The sequence below is a fragment of the Cryptomeria japonica genome, chromosome 5, assembly GCF_030272615.1.
Source record: "Cryptomeria japonica chromosome 5, Sugi_1.0, whole genome shotgun sequence".
NCBI classification, from domain to species: domain Eukaryota; kingdom Viridiplantae; phylum Streptophyta; class Pinopsida; order Cupressales; family Cupressaceae; genus Cryptomeria; species Cryptomeria japonica.
The window spans coordinates 276,895,961-276,910,845 of record NC_081409.1 but is presented as its reverse complement, the minus strand read 5'-3'; the positions used below and the strand labels follow the sequence as shown (position 1 = coordinate 276,910,845).

At 34.1% G+C, this 14,885-nt stretch overlaps 1 long non-coding RNA gene across 2 annotated transcripts; it reads left to right on the top strand.

Moving 5' to 3' along the window:
- Positions 1-5,732: 5,732 nt before the first annotated feature.
- Positions 5,733-14,835, top strand: LOC131039595 (uncharacterized). 2 transcript variants are annotated; one of them, XR_009104675.2, is made up of 5 exons: positions 5,733-6,139; positions 8,461-8,593; positions 13,438-13,575; positions 13,727-14,552; positions 14,707-14,835. It is a non-coding gene; the product is annotated as an uncharacterized LOC131039595 (long non-coding RNA). The 2 variants fall into 2 exon arrangements; XR_009104676.2 differs by lacking the exon at positions 14,707-14,835 and having other exon boundaries at positions 5,737-6,139; positions 13,694-13,763.
- The last annotated feature ends 50 nt before the right edge of the window (positions 14,836-14,885 follow it).

Below are 14,885 nucleotides of genomic sequence, written 5' to 3'. Positions count from 1 at the left end.
AGAGGAGATTGTTCTTGGAGTGTCATGATAGCTTGGGACAAGCATTCTCATTCCCCACCTTTGGTCCACTTAGAAGATAGTTATCTAGAAGAGGTATTTTCCCATTCTTGTTTTTATATGCATTATATTTTATGCTTTGTCTTCCCATGCATATGGATCTAGATATATGTTTTACTATTTGTGGAGGGTTCATTTGAATAATTTTGGCATGTTTATCTCCTTACCCATATGAGCTCATTTATGATGCCATTCATTGATAAATATTTAAGAGGTGTATTGGGTTGATTTCTTGATATGGGAATGGTTTTTAGTTCAATCTCCTTGTTAGAGAGGCTTACATCAATGTTGGTTACTGATACATATGTTTTGTTTAAACTTGGAGATTGAGTGGTTGGGTATTGTTGAGGGTTTTCATTTGAGGTGTTGTGAAGGATACTTGACACAATTTAGCATTTAGAGGTGTATGTAGAAGGACATGCTACATGCTTTAATTTTCAAGTTCTCTCTTTCGTCTTGTTCTTATTGCTAGATGTTTTTATTCACATTGCATTGGATTTGAGGTTTATGTGGAGCTATGGTGCTCATTATATTTGTGGTCACATGTTTTCCATTGTTCTTTGGTGACAATATAAAGGTTCCTAAATCTCTTTCTTTTGTTGAGTGTGGAGAACTTGGGAGAGCCTTGGAGACTAGTTATGAGAGATGTATTGTAATAGATTCATTTAGAGGTTTTACATATCTTTGTGGATGTTCTTTGGTATTACATGATATTGGCTACACAATCTATGTGTTATTGGTAGACTTGATATGCCTTGATTTTTTTGATTTTTTTTGACATTACCCATGCAATGGGAGTTCTTAGATGTGTATGTTTTCAATGACTTGTTTGACACATGGAGCTTGTGATTGTAGTTTATGGGTTCCATTTATTGCTGACATAAAAGTTTATTGATGTTGGATACCTTACGGGAATGGATGATTGTATGGATTAACATTTATTGTGGTTACTATTTCCATTCATGTGGGTTTTCAAGTCTTTTGAAAATAGCTTGGTAGCTTTTCTATCACTTGGATTTGATGCTTGTGTTCTTTGGATTGGCGCATTTTCACCTTGGCCTATTCCCCTTCTTCTATAAGTGGCATGTTGGAGGATTATAGGATTTCTTTCTTGATACAATGGATTTATTTTTATGTCATAAGTATCTTAATGGAGCATGAGAGCATTGCGGAGATTCGTGTGGTTTCTTGTTTGGCTATGATGATGTACTTCATTGATCGATCCTTATGCAATGTATACAAGTGTGAGATTGTTAGGAATAGGTGTTGTAGACCTTGCATAACATTGATTTAATTTACTTATGTAAAAAATATATATTTATTTGTGGTGCATAGGAGATGTGTTTGACCACATTAAATATTTATTTGGAGCCACTTTTAAAGTTCTATGTAACATTGGGTTAAATATATTTATATTTGGGTTGCACATAGGAAAATTATTTAATGTTTGAGTACCAAGTTACAAAAAAATTGGGGTAAATGGTTTTGTGGACTCATTGTTTTGAGGCACATGATTTTACCTTATCCCTTGGTTGTATTTGTGTGAGCTTGAGTTTATAAAAGCAACCACATGCTTATTGGTTTAGGTTGACTAATTGGAGTTTTGGTTTGGTTGTCATTCTAATGAATTTACTTCTTAGGAGTGCATATGTGAAGCATAACATGGGAAATATGGATTCATGCTTGGATACATAGAGGAGCATTGAAAAGGCTTAATGCTTTAGGAGTGTTTATGGAGACTTTATAAGTGCATTGTAATATTTCATTGTTGAGTACTACATTGAGCATGAATGCTTTTCGAGGCAGGGGTTTCCCTTTATGATAGTTTTGTTAGGGTATATCTTGTGTAATCCTATGATATGTCTTTCATCTTTGCATATGGTTATTTTGTATAATTGTATGCATGCTTTTCTCTCATGGGATCATCTAGGAAATAGATTGATCACCCTATGTGATTTTTCCAATAGTAAAAAAGACAACGAGGAAAGAGAAAAATGACTATGATAATGGAAAGTCAAAAGTAAACCTAAATCAAGGCTGAGATTGGATGGAACACCACTAAATACAAGATAGTTAAGAATCATAGGTAGAATGACATGAAGAAGAACAAAATCATATAAAAAACCAATAAATTTTGCAACGACCACACACAAGAACCACCCCATGATTACAATACACAATAAGCAAATAACTAATGCTCCAAATACACCAACAACCTTTGGGACACAACAACGACTTTAGATTGCAATGAAGATCAGAAGGATGCACACGAATGAGAAAAATGCAAAGAAAATGACCAAAAAATCACACAAACAATTAATTAAAACCCGACCCAAATCTACTTACCAGAATCACCATTAATGCATCTTAGAGCAATGAATGTGGTGTAGGTAGTAGGTGGAAGACATGTTATATCTTGCGCTAGAGATTGAGGTGTCAAATATTTGCCTACTAACATGCCGAAATGACAAGTTACAAAAGTTTAACGAGGTGAATCATTAACCTAACCTAACCTAACCATTAGGGATTAAAGCTTTGAGAAATTCCTTATAGTCATGCCATGATGACTCACTCACCTCAACTTTATTAAATCCTTCCATATTGCAATGCTTTAATGATTTTTTTAATCATTACAGAAGAAGGTCAATAAAAGAAAAGATGAGCCCGTGTACTTTGACAATTGAGTGAAATGACATTTTGTATGACACAAAAAAAAAACATACAATTTTATCACTTAAACTATTTTGCATCTGATTATATTAGTTGTGTCAAATAATATAAAATAAATTTAAATCTCTAATGCTTTATTATTTTAAAATTATTATTTATTTGAAACAAGGTGAAAGCTCCAAAAATAGGTGAAATTCCTCACCTAATCATTTGACAATAATTTTTTTTTAGTATTTCTAATTAGCCAATATGCTCTTTATGGTAGGCTTTGCCCACTAGATTTAAGAACCCTCATGCTTGAACTGATTTTTAGTAAGCAAGATGCATGTAAAGTTATACAATAATTCTATCATTACTCTTGTGTTGTACAAATACATGGCAATTCAAAACATGGAACTCAACAAGTTTCTTGTGGAAAAGCACGAGAGCTATATCAACTTGAGCTCTACAAAAGTGACATAAATGTTTTAAAAAATTGGAAAACAAGGATGAAAAAGTATCTGGAAAATTGGAGCTTTATCTAGTAAATTCCAAGATTGTTTGAAGAGTGTGTCGAAATTAATTAATATTTTGAAAATTTTGAAAACCTTAATGATTGCACATATTATTGCTTTTAAGCATAAATTTGTGAAAAATTGTGCAAATTTTGTATGTTAATATTTGCTAGAAGCATAAATTTGTGAAAGTTTGCAAAGATTTTGTAAATAATCATGGGTTGTAAATTTTCCAAAAACAATCAGCCAAATTCTAAAAATGTAGAAAAATAATACAAGACATAATTTGCAGAGAGAGCCAAAAAACTGTCATATATCTAGAAATTAATTAAAATATATCATCTACACATGATTTGAGATGTGGGACAACTCAACTTTTTTACTTGGGAGTCTTTTCAAAATGTAAAACAAACTTAAACCACTTGACAGGTAAGGAAATGTACTAAATACTATTAATTCAACTAAGAGTGGTTATGTCAAAACTTATTTTTCAAGTCAGCTTAAAATATTATTTAAGAACTATTGCTAAAAAATGTTTTAAATTATAGTGGTTATGTCAAAACTTATTTTTCAAGTCAGCTTGAAATATTATTTAAGAACTATTGCTAAAAAATATTTTAAATTAGCTTGATTATGGTACAATTGTCACCAACATGCCACATCGACTCTTCTTGCGGCCACGTTCCTCATTTGTGGCAACTTTCTAATTAATATTTTGGGCACACCTCATCAAATGCACCGCCTCCAATGAGAATTTAAACCCAAAATCTTAGAAGGAAAAGAAAAAAAGATGAAGCCTGAACAATACTTGCACCAGAGACAAGGGAATTTGAGAGAACCAGACAAAAGATAGGAAAAATCTTAGATGAAGTTTGGAGATTTGCAATCCAGGCATGCCATTGCTTTGTCTTCTTTCCACATTATGGATTCAAGCAATAATTTTATATTGTGGGACCTTTTTTTTGTTACTTTCTTTCTTCAGCTTAAATCCAAAATAAAATCACCATAGATGAAAATTTAAGGTATAGTATTGATTTAAGGTTGCATCATAAGTTATGCTAAAAGAAATGAGTTTTTGAACAACTTTTCAACCAAAGATTCTCTTACACTTGATCTATTTCTTCAACCTATAAGTCTTCCTAAACAAAGATGAAGATAAATTCTCAAACCTTATATCCTCCAATAGCACAATTATAATTTTATTGTTTTAGATTTGAGAGCTACTTTTAGGTACAAGAACATCTGAGATTTTGTTAAATAGTTGTAATTAGTTAGTCCTTTAATAGATGAACTTTAAGTTTTATGGAACATAGAAGTTTTGTGAGTGTGAATCTTTAAACTTTCTCAAAGTTAGCATTTGACTAGGTATCAAGGATTTGTGGTTCTTATTATTTTTAAACTTTATTCTAAAACACCAGCCATTTCAATTTTTTAGCTATAAGCTTCTTGACCTTACCAAAGTCTAAATTTAGGCTAAGTTTCATTCACTTTGAGACTCTAAATTTAGGCTAAGTTTCAATCACTTTGAATAAATCCTATCCAAGTTCATTTACAACAAGTCAACATCAACAACCAAACTATATTTACTTTAATCAACTTAATCTCACAGTAAACTTAATGTATCAAAATTTTGTTTTGCAAATTACCTTTAATTTATTATGATGCCATCTTCAAAAGGTCAACATCAACTACAAAGAAGACATATCAACGAGCAACATCAACCACAAACAAAAGAAAGAAACAATAATCCCCATCTTAATTATATTTACTTAAATCAACTTCCATTAGTGGAAGAGCCCCACTTGTCGCCCATGTTCCAATTACCGTCAACTCCTTGCTCATTCAACCCCCCAATTACTAACTTTAAAGAAACTAAAAATATGATACCTAATAAATTTCACATGTACCAATAGCCGCCCACTTTACCCCCAATAATTAAGAATTTTTAAACTTTAATTGGAGGAGTTGTGCAACTTTATTGGTACCAATAGTGCATAATAACTGGGGCATTTGTGCATAAGAATTGGCCATTTTTGAGGTGGTTGTAGTGCATGATTATTGGGGCATCTTTAAGTAGGTATCAAAAGACATTATGAAATGACCACTATCTCGTAGCGTACACCATTAGTACTCAAAAGCCAGAACAATAGTTGTTAGTAGTTTATTCACATACAAAGACACCAAAAAAAATGGTCGAATTTTGATATAACGTTTAAGATCTATGGATGTGCGAAATTAGCTATAATGACTACTGATACGCTTTCCCTACATAACACCCTCAAAATTTCATTTTATAAGAATTAAGGCCAAATCATGACAATATCATTTTCAAAAGGTAAACATAAACACAAAGAAAACATCAAATATCAAAATAAAATTGATTAAATATAATTTATTTAATAAATTAATTATTATCTCAAACATACTATTTATTATCACTATTACTACAGCCATTACACCTCTTTTCAATGCAAATACCAATTAGATTTTTTTAATCTGTGATCCCATAGACTCAGTAAAATCAATCATTCATTCGTTCAAAACTAATTATTAACTTCTGGTTTGTATTTTGTTCTCATACAAGTAGGTAGTAGTCTACCTGTTCAACGATTTTGAATGCTCCGCAGGTGCTAGAAGAGAAAAGTGAAAGGGGCGTGGAAGGAAGATTATGGCAGGAGGGAAGAGAGAGCCATGGGTGAACATTTATGCTGAGCGACCTGCAGCATGGCGTCCACCAGTAAGCCATATCTATGCATTCAATCCAGCCATGCACTTCTGCAGTTTAGACGTCTGGCCCTTGGTACTTGGATTTTTTTATTCGAGAAACGAATGCCTCGAGGAAGGTTAAATTCGTAAGAGGAAAAAGGCATGAAAAAAGAGGAAGAGAAGAACTCGATTATGTGCAACGAAATTTTCAGGTGCCTAATTTGTTGGACGCCATAGCTTAGGTTTATTTCTTTCCCAAAGTCGTCATTTTCCGTCGGGTTGTAGATTTTATTTGATAGATTGATAATAATTGAGTATTTTTTCTATTTTAGCTGCTGCAACCCATTGTAGATGTTATTCTTTGCCTAGTAAAAACCTAGGCACTATGCCTGAATACAACGCCCTTTAAATTGCCATTCATACTCATCAAACAATTTGTCTCGTTGTGAATGTCATGATTATGGCCCTAAATAAGGTGGTTTTCTGGTTAAACAATTTCGATGCCATCGCAGCAGGTTTCCCACTCTTTTATTCACCTGGCAATGACTATGCGCAGTTTAATTGACTGTTTCGGAAGGTATTGATCCTTAGTCGCCTGCTTGAAAATAAACCTTTTACATTTGTGTTTTACGGTTTAGATAAAAGACCAAAACAAAAAACCTTCTTAGTTCTTGATTAGTCTCAAGGAACCTTGGATACTCTCTTATTGTGACGAGTTCAGCTTTAATAAACTCTTGTTCCTTAATTGAGAGTTATTGCATAAGAAAAACCTCTCCTTATACCACAAAGCGTTACCCATCCATTTTAATCTTGTTGATGAATTCATATTCTATTATACTTACTAGCTAAGTTCACGAGTCAAGTGATCTTGTTGCCATACTGAAATTCGTCCTTTTGAACGATTGAGTTGAAGTGTAGATATGGCATGGAACAGTACTTCGTTATTTTCTTTCCTGAAAATACATTTTACTTGATTTTCTTATAAATGGTTTCAAACGACCTATACAAACAACTTGTACCCAATACTTTTGAGCTATCTTAAGTGTCTAGCCATGAAGTCTTAGTCTGAAACGGAATTCTGAATTGGTTAAATTCAGTTCAGCTGGACCAGTAAATGCCTTTACTAGTCAAAATTGACTAAGGCACCTTGTCAACACTCTTAATGCTCCTAGGATCGGATATTTAGCAATTGTTTGGAAACTAAATCGAATCAAGCTTGTAATGAAACATCTTATGGTCATGTTTGTATTTACAGACTTTAATGATTTTGTTTTTTCATTGAAGACTATGGCTAAGCCTAGGATGAAATATCTCGTTAGAATAACTGAGATAATAGTTTAGAGGGTTTTCCTTGGGGTGAATTTAACTACATTAAGTATGATTTGTAGTGTAATGGCTGTTAATGGGATTTCGTTCATGTATGATGCTGTGAAAAGTTTTGTTAGGCTGATGTATCCTTATATCTAAATATTTATCTTAGTAATCAAGGGAAGAAGGCTGTCCTGGAGGGTGAGGTAGTAGAAAATCTGAAAAACGCTTCTTACTCTTGAACATAAGACCATTGAGAAGTAAGCTCCATCCTTATTAGATTTTACAACTGCCTAATGTTCAAATGAGGAGCATGTTTAAGCCTTCTCAAGTTATGCTACTTCTTAAATGAATGTCATGTTAGCTAACTTTTGAAGGTCTCTTACATTTGATTCAGGGAAAATTACACGAATTCGCTATCTGCTACCATGGTCCAGTAGAGATTTCTTCTACAAGCCTATGTACCACTTCAGAGATTGTACCCTGAGGTTAAAGGATTATCATGTCCGTTTTTATTTCTTGGTCCTAGGAGTAATGGGATAATCCTAGACGAAGTAAGCCATATGATTATGGTTTCACTTTCAACTAATCTCATTGTAAGAGAATTTTTTTCAATTGTAGAACCAAGTTGGATATGAGAGCCAACTTCTACGGCAACACAAAATAGTCGGAGTAAAAGACCTAATGAGGGCATAGGTATAGGGTTGTATAACCTTAGTCATAGCTTACTCCTCTCCTTCTAAGGTGATCACCTCCTTTCAAGGTGATCAACAAAACAGTAAATCCTATGACCTGCCCAAAGATAAGCTTATTGCTGCTCTAGCTTGGCGGTAGTAAGGGAGCATGCTTTGCATGTAGATTGATTTGGCCATATCCTAGAGTTAGTCAACTATCACCTAGGCATGCAAGTTATGGATGCTAGGAGCTACTCATGAGGCTTAGATAGCTTTCGCTAGTAGCATGCAGTCCATAGAACTAGTGGCACGCAAACGATGGATGCCACTTTCTACCACTTAGCAGTCGTACGGATTGCAGGGAGAAAGAGGAATAATGGAAGATGAATAGGTAATGAAGAGGTTGGGATAATCTGTGTGGGTAAATTTTGCATCTTTCTTGGGTGGTCGTGTTCTAGACTAGCAAGGAGGAAATACGTTAGTATGGTTTGGTTGTTAATAGGTAACTACCTTGCACATTCATGATTGACAACAATAATCTCTCTCCGCAGGTCACATAACTCACTTGGATGGGGTGGATAGGGACTCTTAGCCATGTGGTTGGGATTGCATTGTGCTCTAGCCCAAACCTTTGGCAAAGCAAACGTCTAAGGAACTAGCATATCTCGATGTAGACAGCCAAAGGTATGATTTCCTTTATTAATGGTATTTATTTTACAATAATCAAATGTTGATGTGAATGTTTATTTGGCTTAATATTTACATTCTTATGGGTTTAATATGTTGTAAGAAGATTTGAATTGTAGTTTCTTATGGTTCAAATTGGGTAAGTTATGAGCATGAGCAAAAGTGATTTTATTGGCTTCTTTAACCTGCCGATCTACCATGTAGAGATTATGCACATTATTGTTGTATGGCTGTTCTTCTAAGCATCCTTCTTAAATAACAGCAATTTTTTTTTTGTAGTAATTATAAAAGGTTATTACACTAATGCTGTAAGTTATATAATAACAAACTCAATTGTCAAGTAAACAAATTCACGAATAAATGCAAACAAATGATCAAAAAGAAGTCCGAAAACACTTTTGTCCATTAAACACACTTTCTTGATTTAGACTCTATAAAATGCAAAAAATAGAAGAGAAGCTACATGGGGGCAAGAAAGCTCTGCAAGGGAACAAACATTACAACAGTAGGGAATGGAATGCTATGTGCAAAGACAGTCAATCACCACATATCCCATAATGAACACAATTGGACACAAAAAAACATGATGGATTTGTAAATGATCATAAACATGTGAAATAACTTCTAGGGACAATGTTTTTAACTTCACATAAGAACAAAATCAAAGCATTGCAAACATGATTCTATTGTTATAGACAAGTTATGTTGCTTAGAATGGAGACACAATGGTTTTTGAAGAAGTGTTTCTTCTAGTCAAGGACTTCAAGATTTATCACCTGTTTTATGATTTGTCTTGCCTTAAGATGGTCATCTAGGCGGAGGCAAATGTGAGGAAGATTTCATGTGTTAGAAAACATTAAGCATCAAAATAACCATTGAATGCAAAGTGTCTAATAGAGTGCAACTGATTGATGTGGTCAATCACTCAATCGATATGTAGTAACCACCTAGTTACTACGTTTTTTTTTCAATAAACCTCAATTAATATCTTGATTGACCAAGCGAGTTCAAACCAATTTAGAAGTGCCAACTACATAACCTTACCAACCTTAGTCAAGGCAACAACTTAATGCCACAATTTTACATACTTGCACCAAACATGGTAACCTTCCAAATATTAAGGTCATCCCTAGACCCAAACCTAAACATGAAGTATTCATTTGAATGGCTTTGTCTACATATTCTTTTTTGGGAGTCAAATGCTTCATAATTTGCACACTAATAATAGAGATGCTTTATTCCTTTGATACAAGGTCTCTAATTTCACTTTTAATTTATAGGCATTATTTGAGCTTATGCTTTTAATTAAATCTATATACAATAATATGATAGCAAATACATTCCAATCAAATGTTAGTTCAATGCCAAAATCATTGTACAAACACACTGAACCACACAGTGACCAGCTCATACATACACCACATGTACACACATAATGATTTGCTTGTACATACATCACATATACACAAGGTGACTAGCTCATGCTTGCATCATATATACATAGTATGGCTAGCTCATAAACATAGTATTAGGTAAAGCATGCACCGAGTCAAGAGAATGGAAAATATTCAGTATGCATGCAATCAGTGAATCCATTAGCAAATCCTATTTGTAGGTGTTATAACAGCCAAGTTCTTGTATTAGCAAGGTAAGCATTTTATCAAACGAGTTTCATGCATTCAGCATAACCTTTCACCCAAGGCCATAATAATCTTTCACCTAAGGCCATTGGCTTCCTAATTTCTGAACTAAACTTTCAGCATAGCCTAGAGGCATACAATCTACTAAAATAGTGGTCTGGGAGGTCTCTGATAGTTAGAGATATAAAAGTATAGATTATAATAATGTAGGCAAGCACCAAAGTAACTATGATGTGCCCATTGCAGCAGCATATCAGCTGGTTAAGGAGCTAATTTCAGTGTTCCTGGCAGCAACAGCTAAAGCCAAGAAAGCAATTTGACCTCACAAGAAGAAAGGTCTGTCTCTATAAGAAGAAATTGGCAATTTGCCAAACATATGGTCTGTGTTCAGCTTAAAGACATTAAATGATGCGTATGGCATCCGTTCAGCTTTAAGCATTATAAATTCATAACAAATGTATGGCATCCATTCAGCTTTAAGGATCATTTAAAATTATGCCAGACATTTGGCAACTACATCCATGCTAGAAGGTGCCTAATAGATTGACCTCTACGTTTATTTTCAAGCCTTAATATGCTTAAATTTCAGTCACCTAATTTTCAGAGGAATTATGTCAAAATGATAGACAAGCTACATGTGTTTTATTACAATTCCAGAAACCAATCACTATTGAGCTTTTGGTTAAATTTATGTTCACATATTCTGATTTCAGAACCCTTCTCGTGTCTAAGGTTAGAGGGGCTTGGGGGCGCAGGGAGGGGAGTGATAGGAACTTTCAATGCTGCGAAAACATGTGTCAAACGCATCACCATCTTGCAATCATCTAGAAGACCATAGAGTAGGCATCTTAATTAGCCGATAGGCTTTGTTTTAAGTGGACTTCCCAGCCCACATCTTCCCGTTATACCTGTCTCACACCGTCAAACCACTACTAAACCTCTTTTAAACCATTTTTAGCTGCCACCAAACCATTTACCAATCACCAATTTTCCAGGTACTGCTCCACATCTGCCGTTTTTACGCCCGTCCATTTTGCCCATCTATAACCGTTCTCTTAAATGGGCGATTTTTGATCATCAAACGGTCAATCTCCCATGATCTCCTAACAAAATGCAAACACTCTGTTACTGCTGATTCCATCGAAGCACTCTTGCCTAGCCACATGCCGGAATCTGGCTGGCCAATGATAGGCTGCAATGGATGGCTTAAATAAATTTGCGTGGAAATGAAAACAAGGAGGTGAACACGGGATCGAAATAACAAAAATCACTATAGTTAGATTGCGAGCTTGTTTTTAACTTGGGTTTAGATTTTAACAACGAGGCTAATAATAAATTTGAGCTCATCCAAACAGAATAGAATACACTGTTTTTAACGCTTATGAGATGAAAGATATATTGTGGATGGTAGTTTTGTCAGATTAAGTTGGGAAAGTAAATATTAACACCTTAACTATAATACATTCATCTAAAGTGAATGCAAATTAATGGAAAGCATGATGTAGTAGTTCGTATATTTATCTATATGCGGTTTGTTTACTGTATAAACTTGGGTAGAGTTTTTTAATAAAATATATTAATTGGCATGTAAAGTAATTATTATTATTTTAGTTTTATTAATTTTATTTTGTTTAAAATTTCATAAATCAATTATAATTAAAATTAAATATTAGATTTTTTTAAAATTTGTAATTTAATTTTTATCTTATTTTTTGTTTTTATTGTATTTGTTATGTTTTAGTGTATTAATCTTTATTAATATGTTATGATATGTAAGCAATGTCATAATGGTTAAGCAATGTAATTTTATTTCAATATTCATTATTAAAAAATTATTTAAAAAGGTTTAAAAGGAAAGGAAATAAAATAGTTTTAAAATCTAGACTATAATGAAATTAAGACAATATCGTAAAAAGCAATGCCAAATTCTGCTGAGGTAAATTAATTGGATGTATACCTGTAAATTGATGTATTTCTTTGTTCACTACAAATAAATTTGGGAGTGTCTACAAGATAATGTTACATTCTTTTATGTGCTTTTTTTATGTCCTACTATATCTATTTGTGTCATCTTTCTAAACTACATTGGATATAGGTACATATGCTCAATATATTTGTTAATTGAAGCATAATATTAGAATTTGTACAGTTTGTCATCACGAGATTCCATGATTATGCTCAATTTGGACCTTAGAAATATCACTTAAATTAAAATTGTACCATAATAATTCAATTAATATACATATATGTTATTCTTATATTTACAACAAAACTTCATCTAATGTTATATTAAAATACATTTAGATTTTATCTTTAATTTCCTAATGACATATCCCTTGAACCTCCTATAGGTGCAAGTGCTAGTTTTAGCATCATTATTATTCTAAGCACCTCCTACTATAATCATATCCGTGACCTAGATATTTTACTGACTACCTTACAAAACTCACACCATTCTTGCATTTACAAACAGAATTGCATCACCATTTAAGAAAAAGAAAAGGTACCTTTCAGTTTATTGAATATCCGATACTTCACACATAATCCTAAATCATCCTAGATTAATAATTTCCAGCTACAGCAGTGTATAATTCAGTATTTCACATTATAGAAGCTACAAAGAAAATTAATCACAATTCGAATCCATTCAAGAGAGAGTTTGTGCATAAATCCTTTTCTCCCCTCTTTGTGCTGTCCTGTCCTGAAATGTGATAATGAGGAGGGTGGGGACCGTGGGGTGGCACAATGCCCTAGTAATAGCCTGTTTAATGACTTCTTCCCTCAAGGCACCTATTCCCTACCCTTAATCTGTCTCCTTCTGTGGTATATTGCTCTCCACCTGCATTCAAGTTCCTACTTTAATATGGCAGTTTGGTAGATTACCATCACCCTTGATTTTCGTTTCTCTTCTTTTAACTTTAGTTTTTTTATTTTATGCTTTTCTTTATAATTTGTCTGGACTCGAGACCATTGATTAGGAGCTGGAAAGTGAGGTGATAGAGTAGGTTGACCACTCTCACTTCACCATCATTTTGTTGTTCATTTTAATATTTTTTATTTTTCTTTTATTTATTATCATATACATATGGTAATAATATTTTACTTATGTTTGAGTTACAATTTAATTTAGAATGTTTTATATTTGTAAAAATGTGTTAAATTAAAATTAAAATTATTAATTGTATATTAATTCTCACACAGAATGATATCCTTCCGAGATGAGGTCTCAATATGACAACACGAGAAGCCGATATCATCCTGGCCCTCGTGAATTGATCAATACACTGATCCATGACAAGTAAACTGGGTGCCTGCAGGAGGTGTGACACAATATTGCAGGTAAGCCACTGCTATAGTTTTCTTCGTCCGGCTTTTTAATTGCCATATCTGAAGTATGCATGTAATATTAGTTCACATTTTTTCAGGGAGGCTGATTTGATTAAAGTAGTTTTGACAGATGTGATAATGTGTTTTCCAATGTTCCACGCAGCTTCCTGACGGGGGAATGCGGGGACGGGGGACCAAGGGCCTAAATTTGGGGACAGTGAGGGGAGGGCGGGGGACGGTGGCAGAGCGGTGCTGATATAGAAATAGAGGTCAATTGAAATCTTCAAGGCAAAATCTGCAATATAACATCTCTGTGAGGGCCCCATGAAAGGCCAACTAGTTTTCATGAAGTTAAAGGTTGCAATCAGTATGTAATGGCATGTGCCATATAGCAAGCGACCCAGCGGCATCCCTGATAGAGGTGGCAGAGGTGGTTCTGTGGGGGGACGTTTCCCCCAAGTCTTGGAAATGTTCCCCTACAGGGACATGGGTGGGCCGTTGGGAAAAGATTGTGACATTGGGTATAAATGGCTTGATTGAAATATATTATACCACATGGCAAGATGGGTTGGCTGTATTTGTTCTTAGCATGGGAGAATATGTCAAAAGGTAAATGACCTCATAAAGCTGCAGACCAACATCCTCAAAGTTGTCTCATAATTTGGAGGTGAAGTAGATCATGTTGATTGAGGGAAGGGTTTAAGGGAGATCAGTTCCTCCTTGATGACGTTAAATGTCTGAGAACCTTAAAGCACTGAAATGAAATTACAGTGACTTCAGGGAAGGCAGCCGTCTGACTATTTTATCGCATGATCAACAAATTGTAAAAGTAGCCAACGTTGATGAAATGTGCATATTGAGGCTTTCTAACAAACATAAAGAAATTGAATTTTGAGAATAAAATGAAAGGGCTGATGATAAAGAAGCAATAAAAAGAACATTAGCTTGCACTTCTCACCACTCAAAACCACAAATTCTGTCCTGTGGCTGTAAGTTTTTTGACCTTCCAAATGCTGAAGTCATGATTTTCTTTGTTGGTTCTATTCATATCTTATTTGAAATTAGATCATAACAAAAAACAACTTACCATAGAACCTGCAAACGATAAGCATAACAGTCACATCCTTGTTGGTCATGTTACAGCACCTACTGTTGCATGCAAAGACCCATAATGCATGTGGGATGATGGGGATGGTATGATGGATGGAAAATGTTCAGGATGTACCCAAGTGCATCGTGAATGCTGGATATGTTCTTTTTCTACGACTGAGCCATTTCATCAATTGAACTTGGCCCCCTCTGGTGTTTACAAAGTACTTAAT